Below are 17,796 nucleotides of genomic sequence, written 5' to 3'. Positions count from 1 at the left end.
TGCGAAATCATCCAATACTGGACCGTAACATCTATGCTGAAACACTGACAGCCTCAATCTGCCTTTCCGGCAGAATGTATCAGCCTTGTAATTAAATAGTCCATTGTGTAATCAGTTGTACCCCCATTTTGCCGCTAGAACGGAACCCCAGGAGGGAAAGGCAGAATTCTATTTTGCTCGCTGAGGGATCCCCTGGTTGACCACGATACCTGCACGAGAGACACTCAACAGATTGCGGGCATACGTGCGTGACACCCTCGGTCATTCAGGCGACGATGACGGCCAGTGACAGTCAAAATGCTCACTGTTACCCCAGCCCTACTGCTACAATCACCGAGCTTTTTTCTTTTTTAAATTTTTTAATGTTTTATGTTATCCTTTGAGAGACAGAGAGGGACAGAGCATGAGCAGGGGAGGGGCAGAGAGAGGGAGACCCAGAATCCGAAGCAGGTTCCAGGCTCCGAGCTGCTGGCACAGAACCCGACGTGGGGCTCGAACCCACAGATGCGAGATCAGAACCTGAGCCACCCAGGCGCCCCCTACGATCACCAAGCTTTTAATGAAATCGTTAGCACCCAGGGTCAGTTTCCTCCCCTCTCCTCGCCCAGGTCTACACTGATGAGGAACAGACAAACTACCCCAAGTGAAAGGAATTGGGAAACGTGGAAAGGTGGAGAAAAACCAGGGTCCGAGAACAACCTCAACTTGGTTCTCTGCGGAGCGAACTCTCCGCCCATCTGCCATCCCCCGGGACGGCACACAACACAGGAGCCCCTCGGCCTGCCCCGGACACAGCAGCGGGCAGCTTCCGAAAACGGTTAAAAGCCCCACCAACCAGAGTTCTCTCCCACTTACGCAGCAGGCAGGGCACAGCTGGTGAACCCTTGTGACCCTGCAAGGCTTTCAAGAACCAGATGCTGCAACCGTAACACAGGCCCTTAATCGTGGGACCGACCTGAACAAAAGCAGATCCAAAGGTGATGTGGTGGGGGGCTAAGATGCGAAAAGGAAAAGGGAAGGCAGGGGCACGGCCGACACAGCTGAAATCTTAGGGACGCTTCCAAATAAATGCCCTGGGCGTGGCCGCAGAAGACGCGGCATCAATATTTTACGGAGTGAGCACTTTTGTACACATATCGAGACTCTGCCCTCCTCGCCTGGGAGACCTGAAGCTGGACCCTTTCTCCTGAGATGACTGCGTCAAGCTGCCCCCATCGGACTTGGATGATGACCGGCTTTTCCCCTTCTTCCTCGGCAGGAGGCAGCCTTGGATGACGACCTGGGCGGTCTTCCGACTGAACTCGTTCGAGCCTCATTTGATAAATGGAGAGATTTCCTCCATCCAGGGCTCATATGGGTGTTTAGCGAGAGGCGGCGTAAAAAGTGCCCACCTTCTTGGTTGCCAGGCGCTAAGCACTAAATAAATAATCGCTCTTGGAAGTAAGGCTGGCTGGATAAACAAGGTGCCAGGCCCCCTCCCTTCCTCGCCCCAAGCCTTAGCCGCAGCTCCCTCCCACACTAGGTTGCAGGACCCCAGTGCCTCTGGAGCACAGCAAAGCCCGCTCTGGGTTATTCTTTGGGGCATGCCTCTTGCTCTTAAATTCTTGGAAGAAGGAATGGTTCCCCCCCAGCACTGGTGTCCTTGGCAGTCTCCTGGTCCTCAATTCTGCCTAAATCGTGCTGACATCTCAAGCACTCAGCCTCCGTGAGCCTGGGACCGGTTCCAGTCACTCCTGATGAGTGTCCGTGTTTTTGCTGGCTGTTGAACAGGTTACTCATTTCAATGTTCTGGCTTTAAGGGCAAAGACAAATTAAAAAAAAAAACAGGCTTAATTCTCCTCATTGAAAATACAGTCGGCCCCTTGAACAACACGGCGGATAGGGGCCCTGGCTGACACCCCAGAGCGTCGAAACTCCACACAGAATTTCCGACTCTCTGAAAATTTAACTCCTGACCACCTACTGTTGACCAGGAAGCCTTACCGGTAACGTAAACACTGACTGTGTTTTGTGTGTTGTATTTATACACTGTATTCTTACAATAAAGGAAGCTAGAGGAAAGACTATCAAGAAAATCATAAGGAGGGGCGCCCGGGCAGCTCACTGGTTAAGCGTCTGACTCTGGATTTCGGCTCAGGTCACGATCTTGTGGTTCATGAGTTCAAGCCCTGCATCAGGCTCTGCACTGACAGTGTGAAGGCTGTTTGAGATTCTCTCTCTCTCTCTCTGTCTCTCAAACAGAAAATCGTAAGGAAGAGAAATACAGCTAAGTACCGTACTGTATTTAGGGACACTAATTCGCCTCTAAGTGGGCGTAAGGAAGAGAAATACAGCTAAGTACCGTACTGTATTTAGGGACACTAATTCGCCTCTAAGTGGGCCCGTGCAGTTCAAACCCCAGGGTCAACCGTAGGGGAAATCTTTCCCTCCTCTGCTTTTTCTTACCAAGTTCACCTCGGAAAAATGAGCCATTGTGAGCATTTTCTCATCTCTCTGAAACGTATCCTTTTGAGGACGAGATGGGCCTTTTGTTGCTGGACCATCTTCCCAAGGAACGCGGGAGCCATCTTTCCGAAACGCAAACGTCAAGGGAGACCCTCCCACCCTCCCGGTTCCCGCGGGGGGACAGGGGCCTCCCGTGAGCTGGTGTCAGCCTCCCTCTGATACGCACACTTCCTCCCGTCCCAGAGACAGGCGGCTCCTTCCAACAAGCTGGCGGAAGTGGTCACCCCAGTTACCAGGTGGGTTAGCATGAACCGTGTCTGACCGGTGGTGCCGTGAAAGGCCACGGACTCGAGGACTAGTTCCCGCGTATCAGGAAACACGTGTGACGCAGGCGGTGTCGGCTGGACTCCCTGGGTGGTCGAGTTTCTTCTTGAAAGTTCCTCGATTGCCTAGAATACGCATCTCATGCGGGCCTCTTATTCACACGATAAAAGTGGTTGTCTTCCTCCACTATGTTTGTGGACAACATTTCTGGGCTGGAAGATTCTGTTTTTCATTCTATTTCTCCAGCACGTTCCACCTGGAACCTTCCAGAAGTCAGCTGGCTGGCATTCCTGCTCCGTACTACATCGCAGCACACGTGCCTCTGCTTGTCTGTGTTTACGGGCAAGGAGCCCAAGGGAGGAGGGATGGCATAGAGACTGAAGGAGTCACAACGGCTTTGACAGTAAGAGGCATGGGTGCCAAGGCCCTGGGGCATCCTGATTCGCCTCAGCAGGGCTACCTTCGGAGGATGAAACGTTCCTCCTCCAAGCAGCACAGGGCAGTCCCTAGGTCAGGGACAACACAGGCCTGCATCTCTCCGCGGTTGGTCTACAAGCAAGACTGAGTTGAACACTACCATTCCCAGCCTCCTTCCAACTGGTCCTGGCACAAGTGTGACGAGATCTCATCGAGAAGCTGGTTCTTCCTGATCACCCCTGACCCATCTTTGTGAAGCCCTCTCCCCACCTTCCCATGTTAGCCCTCTCCCCACCTTCCTGTGATGGCCCTCTCCCCTCCTCCCTGTGATGGCCTTCTCCCTTCCAGTGATAGCCCTCTCCCCACCTTCCTGTGATGGCCCTCTCCCCACCTTCCTGTGATGGCCCTCTCCCCACCTTCCTGTGATGGCCCTCTCCCCTCCTCCCTGTGATGGCCTTCTCCCTTCCAGTGATAGCCCTCTCCCCACCTTCCTGTGATGGCCCTCTTCCCACCTTCCAGTGATAGCCCTCTCCCCACCTTCCTGTGTTGGCCCTCCCCTCACTTTCCTGTGATGGCCCTCTTGCCTCCTTCCTGTGATGGCCCTTTCCTCTCCTTCCTGTGTTAGCCCTCCCCCCTCCTTCCTGTGATGGCCCTCTTCCCTCCTTCCAGTGATGGCCTTCTCCCCACCTTCCTGTGATGGCCCTCTCCCTTCCTTCCTGTATGGCCTTCTCCCCACCTCCTGGTGATAACCCATTCCTCTCCTTCCTGTGATAGCCCTCTTCCCACCTTCCTCTGCCTTGCTTTCTGAAGGACAATCCCCCCTAACCATCGCTGTGACCGTTCCTCTCTGATTCTGTAGCTCCCCCATGACTGTGATCTGGGAGAAGAGGGTTTCAGCCTTTGTCCGCAGAGACTTCTGTAAGTACCTCACTGAGTCCACAGTTGTTTTTTATCCCTTAAATTCGAACTGAATCCCTTGTCCAGGGAACTAATCTCCAGGAAAAAAGTCTCCTTCTAGTTTATTTGCAGGGTGGTCCTGAAACAATTCTACGCACTTGAATATTTTGGGTCACAGAGAGGCTTTGGGAATGCATTAACTGTCATTAGCACTGTTAAGGCAACAGCCAAATTTTTAAATTTGCGTAAGAGCATTTTAACATCATCTCCTTTATATGTGCTAAAGAAGAAGGGGGGGCGAGCCTTTGTAGTAGGCTTTAGAATAGAGTCTTATCTGCAGTAATTAACATTTCCTAGATGTCTAAGAAAATGAATCATTTTAAGTAATCGTAGCTAAAAATAAACTTTAGAACAAAGTGGGAAAATACCCAATTTCTCTTTAATAACCAAAGTCAAAAATGAAAGCCATCTCTTTAACCCTGGTCCCCCCACCCCCCATGTGGGCACCCTGTCGTGAATCAATTTAGAATGAAACTGGGAAGGAAGATTATTTGCGGTGATAACTCACAGACTCCCAATACGCTCCCAAAACGCAAGCCACACAGAAGGCTGAAAAGAAAAGATGGGAATTGTGTGGTGTGAGCCCAGATACAAATTAAGTGTCCCCACGGAACAGAAGAAAGAGACACTCTCCTCCTTTTCTTTCAGAATTTCCTTCTCTGTCCTTTTCAAACCTTGTTTGTACGGAAATGTTTTTAATGGCTAAATGCCTCTGGCCAGTGTCTCCCCTCAGAAATGCCGCCTCAAGGACCCAGGAGCGAATCTCTGAAAAGTAATCGTGGAGAAAGATCCGCCTCACCTCCCGGGGTCTCGGGGAGACAGGGGCCTGACTCGTCCCCGGGCTCCAGGTGGCAAATGCGACCCGACAGGAGTGGCCCCATCTGTGGCTACACAGAGGAGAGATTTCTGTCTTCGCAGGGGGGCTGAATGTTTATTCAATAATAAAATGAATTTCTGTCTCTTCTGCCTCTGTGATGAGGCTGTCTCGGTTGGGAGGAGAGTCTGCTTTTCATTGCATCTCCCCACCCGGGGCTTTGCCGTGTACCCGGCGGTCCTGGCAGTCAGCGAGGAAGGTTGTCCAAGGCCCGCTGGCCTGGCCGCTCTGAGCCCGGTCAGCCGGCCAGAGCCCCTGGGCACGCTGCTGGCTGCTGGTTCTCTGAGACGCCAGCGCAGAAATTGAGAGGATGCCATTTAGAAAGGTTTCTAGCAATTTTCACGGAGCAACTGTACAGCTTCGGATCTAGGAATACAAAATTTGGGTTTGCATTCTGTACATCTTCTAGCTTTCTCATTTTTTTCATTTCTGTCGCATTTTACAAAAGTCCTGATCCATAATGGAACGGAAATGAAAACAAAAAAACAAAACCAAACAAATAAAAACCAATGCCCCTTCCCCAGTCTGAGGACTGGAAAATTTAGAAGCAGACTGTAGCATGCGCCAGAATCAGCCATTCGAGTCTGAGGCTGCGTCCCCCCGACCCCCGTCCGCGTTCCTGGCTCTGCAGGTCCGGGTGGGGCACATTTCTTTCCCAGGCGATGCCACCTTGTTCACGCTGCTGGTCTAGGCACCGCATTCTGAGAACCACCCTCCAGAGAGTGTTTCAAAGTCCTGATGCCTCTGGCTCACCGCCCCCCCAAACAATAAACAGTAAAAACAAAAAAAAAAAAAATCCAATACTGAGGTGGGCCAATTTTTCAAGGAAATCTGCAGAGACCATGGCATTTGCCACCTAGTTTGGCAAGGTGACCAACGGGGCGTCCTACTCTTTCCAGAAACCAGGCAACTCTTCGGTGGCTTTGTCAGCAGCAGGCCTCTCAACCCAAACATCCTGGCTAGGAAAACATTCCGGAAAAGGACAAGCAAGCAAGCTAGCAAGCAAAGAGCGGGGGGAGGGGACAGCGGACCCGCTTGGTCGGCCCCCCCCCCCCCCCCCCCCCCCCGGACGCGCGAACGTCGAGGAAGGTTTCTTCCGGGCTGAGGCTCTGGTGGGAGGGGAGGCTGGAGGGGACAGCCCTGTCCCGGGAGCTTGGCACCCAAGTTCCCACAAGGGTGGTGCACCACAGTCGGCAGGCGCGAACGCCGGGCTGGTTGAGGGCATCAGAGGAAGAAGCAGCAGCCACGGGAGAGGACGCCTCTCTCCGTTCGCCCTTGAGCTTCTGTGCCCGGGACCTGTGGGCGCCCGCGGAGTCCCGGCGCCTTCTCTCCGCATCTCCTTCTTTTAAGTGATCGTGAATCAGCACCCAGGTTTCACAAAGCCAGCTCTGCAGAACGCGAGGAACCGCGCAGGTGTCTGAGCTGAATGCACACGCAGATCAGTGGCCCCCATGTCGGAGGCCACTGCGCACCCAGGAGTCAGGGGCCCCGGATTCTTGCAGAAACCAGAGCGGGTTGCACCCCGGCCTGACCGCTGATCACACCGCGGTGGTGGAGGGCCCCCGGCGCGCTCACTGAGGACAGCGCGGACAGTGCGTCCTTCCTCCCAGGGTCAGCGGACAGTCCTCCCCCAAGGCTCTGTTACCATTTTCCAGCCTGCTTCTACTTTCTGGGTAGACCCACTCTGCACTCCACTGCTCGCGGTTTCTTCCCCTCCGGTTGCCGGCCCCGGCCACCTCCTTCCTGGCCCGCCCAGCTTTTGGAGACCACACGCGTTCTCCTCCATGCTGCTGCTTTCCGCCAGCTGGCCAGGTGCTCCCCAGAGCAGCTTTTGTAACTACCGCCAGGTCTGTGCGCACAACCGGCCTCTACCGACGTGGCCTTCCCACGTCCAGTGGCCGCCCGGAAAACAGTGCCCCGTGCCACCACATTGCACGGTGTGCTCGCCCACCACACGCAGAATACATTTTAAAATCCGTCTGCGTTAACGACTCAGACAACAACAGATGCTGGCGAGGATGCGGAGAAAGTCTTGCACTGTTGGTGGGAATGCAAACTGGTGCAGCCGCTCTGGAAAACAGCGTGGAGGTTCCTCAAAAAATTAAATACAGACCTACCCTACGACCCAGCAATTGCACTACTGGGTATTTATCCACGGGATACAGGTGTGCTGTTTCAACGTTTATTTATTTTTGGGACAGAGAGAGACAGAGCATGAGCGGGGGAGGGGCAGAGAGAGAGGGAGACACAGAATCGGAAACAGGCTCCAGGCTCTGAGCCATCAGCCCAGAGCCTGACGCGGGGCTCGAACTCACGGACCGCGAGATCGTGACCTGGCTGAAGTCGGACGCTTAACCGACTGCGCCACCCAGGCGCCCCCAGGTGTGCTGTTTCAAAAGGACACATGCACCCCCATGTTTATAGCAGCGCTATCGACAATAGCCGAAGTATGGAAGGAGCCCAAATGCCCATCAATGGATGAATGGATAAAGAAGATGTGTGCGCGCGCGCGCGTGTGTGTGTGTGTGTGTGTGTGTGTGTGTGTGTGTGTACGGAATACTACTCAGTGATCGAAAGGAATGAAATCTTGCCATGCTCAACAATGTGGATGGAACTAGAATGTATTATGCTAAACCAAACAAGTCAGTCAGAGAAAGACAAATAGCATATGATTTCACTCATGTGTGGAATTTAAGAAACACAACAGACGAACGTATGGGGAAGGGAAGGAAAAATAAGAGAAAAACAGAGAGAGAGGTAAACCCTAAGAGGCTCTTAAACACAGAAACAGACTGAGGGTTGCTGGCAGGGTGCTGGGTGGGGGGAGGGGCTCAATGGGTGATGGGCACAAGGGGCGATGGGCACTAAGGAGGACACATGCGGGGATGAGCAATCCCCGGGTTCTACTCCTGAAGCCAGGACTACACTGTATGTTAGGCAACTTGAGGTTAAACAAAAAATAAATTAAAAGTAAAAAATACTAAAATCTGTCTCCAAGCACTGTGAAAGGCAACACAGGTACAGCAAAATGCACCCAATATGAACATACAGACATAGAAACCATCGTTTTGAAGCAGCCTGTGTAAACTCTGGGCAAGCATCTGACCCCTCCCCACACTCCAGAAGCCCCCACATGCCTCCCTGCCCCCACACGGTCCCCCTCCCCCAGTAACGGTACTGTGATTTGCACCGTCAGAATTCCCTTAGTTTTTCTAAACATGCTATCCCATACCAAGGACTCTACCTCAGTGTCCCTCAGTATGACATTTCAGCTTTACCTGTGCTGAACCCTATATAAACGTAACCATACTGGGTGCCTGGGTGGCTCAGTTGGTTGAGCGTCCGACTTCGGCCCAGGTCATGATCTCACGGTTCGCATGCCCCTTCGCTCCTGCCACTGTCTGGTACCTCGTTATATAAACACACCGACAGCCATGAGTCCTACTGTTGATGGGGATTTGACCGGCTTTCAGTTTGAAGCTCTAAACCTTCCTGTACGTGTCCCTTGGGGCACGTCTGCACGATTTCTTGTGGGCATGCGCCTCGCAGTGTGATTCCGGGTGACATCATCAACGTCAGCAGCTGCAAGTCGTAGCCCTCCCCACGATCTGTGTGCAGGGCTCTCACTGTTTCACGCCTTCGCCAAAATTTAGTGTTACAAATCTCTAAAAAATGGTAGACTTCTCTGGGCACCTGGGTGGGTCAGTGGGTTAAGCATCTGACTCTTGATTTCAGCTCAGATCGTGATCCGGTGGTTGCGAGATCGAGCCCCTGGTCGGGCTCCGTGCTGACGGTGTGGAGCCTGCTTGGGATTGAGCCTCTCCCTCTCTCTCTCTCTGTGCCTCGCTCCTTCCCATGCGCTCTCTCTCTCTCCTCTCTCCTTCTCTCTCCCTTTCAAAACAAATAAACGTATGAAAAAAAAATTTTTTAATGTTGGATTTTTGCATTGGGTGTTTTCTCACTGTGATTTCAATTTGCCTTTCCCTAGTTATGCTAACGTAGTTGAGGGGCTCAGTGCATTTCTATAAAAGCCCCCTGGGCCCAGAAAAGCACTGTCCCGAGGATGGAGGGTCCTATCAGGCTGATGCTGTCGTGAGGACCAGACTGCCCTACTCTAGAGATCCCAAGAAAGCCGATGTCTCTGCAGGTGGCTGGATCAGGGCTGCCCTGTGGCTTGCGTGGCCAACGAGGGGACAGGCGGCTTTCATTTCCTGATGTTGCTGTTAACAGGCTCCTTTCCCCTCTTGCACAAGAAGATCCCAGGACACAGATAACCTTTTGTCAGGGGTATCCTGTTTTTCTCAAGGGGACAAAAAGGTGAATTACAAGTAGTTGGAGCCTCTTGCTTCCAAGTGAGGCTGAACCACTCCATCGAGATCAAACAGAAAGACAGAGACCTTAGAAGGGAACACCTTCTGTCAGCTAGACAGAAATAATACTTGCTTTGCAAAAGGCTCGTTGCTGTCATATTGTTGTCATAGAGTTTTGCAGGATTGCGCTTTCCTTTTCCGTAAGCAAACCAGAGTCGGCGGTGAGTGTCACAGCCTTCCACCGGTAACCCTCAGCCTTCCCTCCCTGGAGATTTTCATAAAAGATTATGCTCCACTCTGAAAAGCCTGCGTGTGTTGAATATACCCCAGATTTACTCACAGCTCTGCAAGTTAATCTTTAACCTTTGCCCATGGCGTCCTTAAACAGAAGAAGAAGAAATAACAATAAAATCGGAAAGAACATGTGGAAGCCTGTGAAATTGCAAGAGATAGCAAGGGTTGGATAAAGAGGTGTCTCTACCTGCTAAATGCACGGTTACTTGGATCACGCTTTTAAGTAAGTTGAAGGAAACAGAGAGAATTTTCCTGGGAAGGGGCCCACGTGACAGCCGCCTGAACTTCTCAGAGACGCTGGCTTGTCCTGTGAAGCAGGAGTTAACCGACTTTATGTAGTTTAAAGGTTTAACGCCAGGACTGTGGGAAGTCACGTGAAGGCAGGTTTCGTGGAACCATAAGCAACACCATTCCAGCAAATAGAACCTGTCAACAAAGGCAGAAGTTTCCAGTCCCTGGATGTGTTCCAGAAAGGGCTGGAAATCCTACAAGGAGATGTCATTCTCGATGATCTCCAGGCCCTCTCCCATCTTTCGGGCTCTGGGTTTCTTTCCACTTGTGGCGGGGAAGAAGGTTTCTGAAGGTCGGCTGCTAAGTCCTCTCCATCCTGCTCAACGATCTTGCTGTGTCTTGATTCTTTCAGCCACGAAACAGAAATATCTGTCCTGGGGCACAACAGGTTGTGCTACTATAATAAAATAGAGTATGTGAAATTACTTAATAATCTGCAAACTGTAAGTTATCAGTTAGGTTTGAAATGGGAAGCGTGGGATCTTAAAAACATATGCACAGTTTAGAGTCCTAGAAGAGGAGCAAAAAAAAAAAAATCCTCTTATAAAGAAGTCTTCCCAGGATTTGATTTGATCTGATAACCAGAAATTTCTGGGGAACTAGTATTTAACCAGAAAAATATTTGGTTTTCTGTTGTAGATAATTATAGTTTTATACAATGTGTTAATTCTTTGTGTGTGTGTGCGCACGCATGCCTGAGAATGGAGAATTTAGTCCGTAACGGAGCCCTTTTTGTAAGAAGGAGAGATTTGGGGCCTGAAGTTCATTAACTCTCATTTCTCAAAAACATAGGATAAGAAGGTTTAGGAAGTTGAGCTGAATGTGCCCAGAGTCAAGGATGTACCCAGAAACTACACACTGGCTTCAGGCGCTGTAATCATACATGACTGCTGGTCTCATCTACCCAAGTTCAAAGCTGGGTTCCCAGTAGTAAAGGTTTTACTACGCGTTGTTCATACATAACCAGAGTCACAAAATGAGGGGCATTCGTCTGGTAGGCTGGACAACAGAGAGAGGAAAATCTTACTTTTCAAGTACCATTACCGTGAAGAAAACATGATCAGCCTTGGGTCCCTCCCACGCAAGACCCCATCACACCCCACGCACAGCTGATGCCCTTCCAGGCAGGTCTCTCGGCCGGCCCAGCTCGTCAGAGATTCCTTTCTGTTTTCACAGATAAGTAACACCAAACTGGAAACCAGAACATCCTTGGCGAGGCTGTTTATTACCGCGTGGTTATGTTCTCTTAATAGCTAAGGAAGTCAGGCGATCAAAGTGACTGTGCCCGCAGAAGTTCTCATCCAACAAATCCACGGCCCTGCCTCCGAGCTCTGGAAGCATTTCCACCTGAGAAACATGTGTCGCACACGCGTGTGCACAGACATACCCGTGCAGGCACGCACGCCGCATTCTGCCTGAGCGGTCAAGGCTTATGGATGCCTGCTGTGGACTTTGTGACTTATGGGCACACATTTCTGCTATCTATTGTCTTTGTGTACAAACAGCGACAGACACACTGCAAGAGTGACGAGTGAGCTGAGCTGGAAGGCGCCAGGGAAGTCGGTGCTGAAGAAATTACAACGCCAACAAAATGTCTGTTCTGGCGCGGACGGGTACTTCTCAAGCACGTCCTCAGGTCAGCGTGTGGAGGAGACAGGGCTCCCCTGGCTGGGAAGAGGGAGCAGAAAGGGACTTGAGGGATAATCAGTCTCTTCACATTCCCTCATCTTACACGGGAGGACACGGAGGTCCAGGGAGCTGCCTGCAAAGGACACTCGGAGAGTGGCTGGAAAATTCTAGAATTCCACCTGCTGGTCCAGGAGTTATGCGCTGTTACCCACCGTGTTCTACTTGCTCAATTTGGTTTGAAATACACTTTCAGGTAGATCACAGACAAGTAATAGAGTATCCTGCAGTGAAAAGGACTGCTATCTGTGGGCGTGAATCAAAGGGAGCTTCCTGGGCATCCTGGTTCTTCCCCAACCCCAGGTGAGAAATGGAAAACAAAGACACAGCACGTCCCCTCAGCTTTTCCCCTGGGGACTCTGCTTTTACTCCCTCTCCTCACGTGTCACTCCATCCCCAGCTTCCCATTCATCTTGCTTGCTCCACAACCCAATACACCAGACTTGACTGTGCCCTTCCGCGAACCAAAATGGCTCCCTATAAATGGTGGCATTAATTCCTTAGACGCTATTGACCCTGTTTACTTTAAAAATTCACATTCCATCCAGTGGCTCTCCATCTTGGCTGCCCAACAGAAGCACTATTGAACATATCGACACCCAGGGTGCAAAGGAGAGCAACGACATCAGCTCACCCCGTGAGCATGTGCATGCATGTGCACGGGGGTGTGGAAGGCCCAAAGCTATCCTTCAGTCATCACTAAGTCTCCTCTGGTGATGCAACCATTCAGCAAGGTTGAGAACCTCTGCCCTCAAACAACCATTCTCAACTCTGCCAGCCCACTGGACCACCTGATGTCCTTGGCTTTGTCAAAACCACCCTGAGGATTACATCATCCAGCCGATGCTAAGACCTATGGACCCACGTGGATTTTCAGACCTTCCTTCCACCTCTTGAATGAACCCCCTTCCCCATGCTCACAGGAAGCCACAAAGGAAAAGGGAATCCTGACTGCTTTTATCTACCTCTATACTCTTGGCTCAGGACGTACTACAAGGTCTGGGACATGCTCTTTCTTGAGTTCTAAAATGCGGTCCTGTTAATCAAAGAAAATCAGCTTCTTTTTTTTTTTTTTAATTTTTTTTTTTTCAACGTTTATTTATTTTTGGGACAGAGAGAGACAGAGCATGAACGGGGGAGGGGCAGAGAGAGAGGGAGACACAGAATCGGAAACAGGCTCCAGGCTCTGAGCCATCAGCCCAGAGCCCGACGCGGGGCTCGAACTCCCGGACCGCGAGATTGTGACCTGGCTGAAGTCTGACGCTTAACCGACTGTGCCACCCAGGCGCCCCAAAAATGTCTAGTTTTTTTTTTTTTTTTTAATTTTTTTTTTTCAACGTTTATTTATTTTTGGGACAGAGAGAGACAGAGCATGAACGGGGGAGGGGCAGAGAGAGAGGGAGACACAGAATCGGAAGCAGGCTCCAGGCTCTGAGCCATCAGCCCATAGCCCGACGCGGGGCTCGAACTCACGGACCGCGAGATCGTGACCTGGCTGAAGTCGGACGCTTAACCGACTGCGCCACCCAGGCGCCCCGAAAATCAGCTTCTATAACCAAAAGAGGTCACAAAAATTCTCATCACCAAATTTAAAGTAATGGAAGGAAAAGGAAAAAATTCATTTCCCTCCCCACAAAAAGGATTCCGATATTGTAATTTATAACTAATATATATAGTGAACCCTTGAACAACGTGGGGGTCAGGAGGTCTGACCTCCTGTGCTAGCAACAACCTACATATAATCTTGGACTTGTCCCAGCAACTTAACTACTAAGAGCCTACTTCTGACCAGGAGCCTTACTGGTAACACAGTCGGTTAACACGTATTTCTTCTATCTGTTATTCCCTGTATTCTTACAAAAAAGTAAGCTAAAGAAAATGTTATTAAGAAAATCATAAGGAAGGGAAAATACATTTACATACTCTGCTGTAGTTATCCAAAAAAAGTCCGAGTATACATGCGCCCGTGCAGCTCAAACCCAAGTTCCTCAAGGGTCCACGGGAGTTTGGTCGGCTTACAGGACTCAGGGCTCCCAAAACCCTTGGAATGTCCTGAGTAATAACAGCAATGGCAGCAACTTTTGTCCTAATACTGGCTCTTTTGTTCTCAGTTCCTGAAATCTCTTTAGAGCCATAAATGGGAAATGGGTGTGTTGCTATTCAGAACCAGCCCTTTTCACTACCCCTGAGTTTCTGTTTCTGTTCATCACAAAGGGTGTCGAAGGATACCAATGGAGAGCCAGGTGAAGAGACACAGAGGACAAGGTCTGCAGGGGTCCCACACAGAAGCTTTGGCCTTTAGGAAGTCCCCTAAGGATGGGGGCTGCTTGCCAGGGAAGTTAACCATGTGATAAGAAGGTTGGAACTTTCAGTCCCACCCCAACCTCTGGGCAAGGGAGAGGAGCTAGAGATCAAATCAATCACCAATGACCAATAATCTAATCAATCGTGCCTATGTAATGGAGCCTTCCTAAAACCCCCAAGGATGGGGCTTGGAAAACTTCCAAGACGGTGAACCAGAACGCGGCCAAGGTGGCGGCACCCCAAACTCCATGGGGACAGAAGCTCCTGTGTTTGAGACCCTCCCAAACCTTGCCCTCTGTGACTCTTGATCTGGCTGTGCATTCACTTCCTTTCACATGCTTTGTAAAAAACCAGGGATCTGGTACATGAGCCGGTGTCCTGAGTTCTGGGAGGGCCTCACCAAATTAATGGAACCCAAGGAGGCCGTCCTGGGAACCTGTGACTTCTACCCAATCTGTCAGAAGCACCTGAACTCCACATTAGTGTCTGAAGTGGGGGCAGGCTTCTGGGACTGAGCCCTCAGCCTATGGGATGTGTGGGATGCTATCTCCAGCCAGCAGTGTTGGAACTGAACTGGATTACAGGACATCCCGCTGGTGTCAGAGAATGGCTTGCTTTATGGTGCTTTAAAAAGCACCTACGTTAACCCCTAAAGTGAGCATGAGTTTCAATTTTATCGTAGCTGTATGTGGAAAATACCATACACATGGAATTCTTTCTTGTGTTACCTGATGCGTTAGAACTTGAAGGAGTTCTTAAAAGTAAAAGAAAACAAATGTATGGCTAAAATCAGGGACCTTCCTCACAAAAGCAGTCTACACCAAGCGTAGAAATGAGCCCCGGTCCGTGCATTTAACACATACACCTGCTTGAGTCCCGCTGTGCACAGCAACTGACCACAGATGATCAACAGAGGCTAATACCTGGAAATGCACACCACCTCTTGGCAATAATAACACAGGATGTTCAAAGTGCCAAAGATGAACGAGTTCTGAGGATTGTCATTGGCATGAGGACAGGACACAGGACAGAGAAATGACTGAGGTACAGCAACGGCCTGCCTAGTATATTTACACATCTCAACGCAAAGTCCCTGCACAGGGAAAAGAGGCCAGCCCTCTGCAAGAGAGTTTTGTTTACGGTATTTCAAATACAACACCCTGAGCTGACCACCCCTTTCTGGGTTTGGGGACCTCTCCCTGGAAATTTCATCAACTTATGTTGATGTGTAAAGTCTTTCCAATCCAGTAAGTCCTCGAAGAGGGGTGCGGGAAACGGACCCTTGTTCCACTCTGTTTTCCTGCACGGGGGATTCATCGAGATTTCCGGAGGAGCTCAGTTACAAGGTTGATTGTTTTAGGAAGGGGTGCCTAAATGTCACCAGGGTGCCAATTCCTGTAAGGAAGCAGGAGCGGTGGTCCCAATTACCCCCCGACAGAGGAGAACCTCTGCATTACTCAAGGCTGTACCCTTGAAAGTCACCTTACAAAGGTGCATGGCGGTTCCGAAGAAGGGCTCGGCACTGGGGGGTCTGGGTCCCACACAAATCCCTGTAATTTACCTATAAACCTCAAAGAGCTTCTTCTGCTCACCTGGGCTCATTACAAGTAGAGCATCGACGTTGAAAGGTCACCATGCTTAATCTAATCAACAGGCGAGCCACTCGAAGGGTCTGGAAATAAGCTCTTACTTCAGGTGGTTCCCATCTAGGGTTTTTATTCAATACAGGACGGGGACGGCAAGGTCTGAAAAGACACTCTGCTCATAACATCACAGATATCTCCAGCCAGTGACCAAAGCCCTCAAATCAGTTCCAGCGGCCACAGGAAAAACAGCAGCATTGCCTCTCCAGGGAGTGAATTCCCAGACTGCAACTTTCATTCATAACCAAAAGCAACCAACCACGAGATTCTCAAGTGTCCCTGTGACCCGCAGACCTCTCATCCTCTCCATCCAGTTTCTGAACCTTCACTGACACAAGCCTGGTCACCAGGAGCCCACCTCACCATCATTAGCCCGCCACCTACAGGAAGAGCCACCAGCCTGCCAAGGAAAGACGTGCCCCACAGGGCACGGGGCACAGGGCAGTCCCCGAGGCTTTTGCTTTTAACCAATCCTTTCTGAGTCTCCGCTGAGCACCTCCATGTCTGGGAAATGCTCACAGGGACAAAACAGAATTTAGCATATGAAGTAATATCCTCCTGATAATAAAATTTTCTATCGATCTTAGAACCTATCACAAGAGGACGTGCTTCTCCAAAAGAACCTGTCTGATTGAAACAGCAGTTAAGTAAGTATGATATCAACGTATTAATAAGAAAGGAAGGCTGAGCTGAGAACCCATGTGAGTCACCCTGCCCCCCAGATTTTCAAATGGAGACCTTGTGAAAATACGGTTATGTTTTTTTCAACATTTATTTATTTTTTGGGGGACAGAGAGAGACAGAGCACAAACGGGGGAGGGGCAGAGAGAGAGGGAGACACAGAATCGGAAACAGGCTCCAGGCTCCGAGCCATCAGCCCAGAGCCTGATGCGGGGCTCGAACTCACGGACCGCGAGATCGTGACCTGGCTGAAGTCGGACGCTTCACCGACTGCGCCACCCAGGCGCCCCAAATACGGTTATTTTTTTTTTTTCAACGTTTTTATTTATTTTTGGGACAGAGAGAGACAGAGCATGAACGGGGGAGGGGCAGAGAGAGAGGGAGACACAGAATCGGAAACAGGCTCCAGGCTCTGAGCCATCAACCCAGAGCCTGACGCAGGGCTCGAACTCACGGACCGCGAGATCGTGACCTGGCTGAAGTCGGACGCTTCACCGACTGCGCCACCCAGGCGCCCCAAATACGGTTATTTTTAAAAATAACTTTTGTTCTGGGAGAATGGGATTTTTGACCATATTAGAAATAAAGTTGGGGCGCCTGAGTGGCTCAGTCAGTGAAGCGTCCGACCTCAGCTCAGATCATGATCGGTTCGTGGGTTCGAGCCCCGTGTTGGGCTCTGTGCTGACGGCTCAGAGCCTGGAGCCTGCTTCAGATTCTCTCTGTCTCTCTGCCCCTCCCCACTCATGCTCTGTCTCTCAAAAATAAACATTTTTTTAAAAAGGAAATAAAGTTTATGAAGCTGGCTCTTTTCAAAAAATTAAAATAGAACCCAAGAGGTGGTTTCCACCTATGTCATCCCTTTCCCTCGTTTATTAACCCAAATGAGATCAGCTGGTAAGTCTGTCTTCTCTTATCACCTGTCAGCAGGAATCGCCCTCCAAAGCCGCGTATGAGGAACAAAGCATTCAGTCAGATTTCAGACACTGAGGGTGCCCTTGTCTCTGGCCCCCGATGGCCACACCATGGAGCATGGGAAAGGGGCTGTAGCGATCAACCGTTTACATATCCGGCTGCAGCCGTAGGAGGTGCGGCTCTGACCCTGTTACGCGTACCCAATGTCTCCCTCTCCGATATCAGATCTCACGGGTGCGTCCAGAGAGCCGGGAGGGCTCCAAACTGAGGTGCAGGGTGTGGGCGTGGGTGTGGGTGGGCATCCGCGAGCACGTCCACGCACGACTCTGCAGGATGCAAAATGCTCTCCTCTCCATCACAGACGTGTGGCAGCTTCCCCCGTCGGCGCCAGGCGTGATTCACCCTGTCCCCATCCGGGATGGAAAATAGCACCTGAATCTCAATCAAGCTGCCAGCGAGAAGAGAGAAGAGTTTGCCTGTCGTGCAATCCAAGCCAGGCTGTGCTCAGCGAGTCTTCCAAAATGACTGATGAAGAATTAAGGATCAGGAAGTCCCCAGATAACCACTTAAGTGAGGGAGTGATCACTCCGTTAAAGCTGCGTGGATGTAGCTGGAACAGGAAATTTCAAAAAAAATAAAAAGGTACGAACCAGACCAC

At 50.7% G+C, this 17,796-nt stretch overlaps 1 long non-coding RNA gene across 1 annotated transcript; it reads left to right on the top strand.

Annotated features, from left to right (window-relative positions):
* Nucleotides 1-3,081: 3,081 nt before the first annotated feature.
* LOC125160886 (uncharacterized) lies at nucleotides 3,082-4,990 on the top strand. The gene is made up of 3 exons (XR_007150401.1): nucleotides 3,082-3,464; nucleotides 4,046-4,104; nucleotides 4,864-4,990. It is a non-coding gene; the product is annotated as an uncharacterized LOC125160886 (long non-coding RNA).
* The last annotated feature ends 12,806 nt before the right edge of the window (nucleotides 4,991-17,796 follow it).

Source organism: Prionailurus viverrinus, chromosome A2 (assembly GCF_022837055.1).
Source record: "Prionailurus viverrinus isolate Anna chromosome A2, UM_Priviv_1.0, whole genome shotgun sequence".
Lineage (NCBI taxonomy): Eukaryota > Metazoa > Chordata > Mammalia > Carnivora > Felidae > Prionailurus > Prionailurus viverrinus.
Note: the sequence above shows the minus strand (reverse complement) of the source record. Positions and strands in the feature narration are given on the sequence as shown.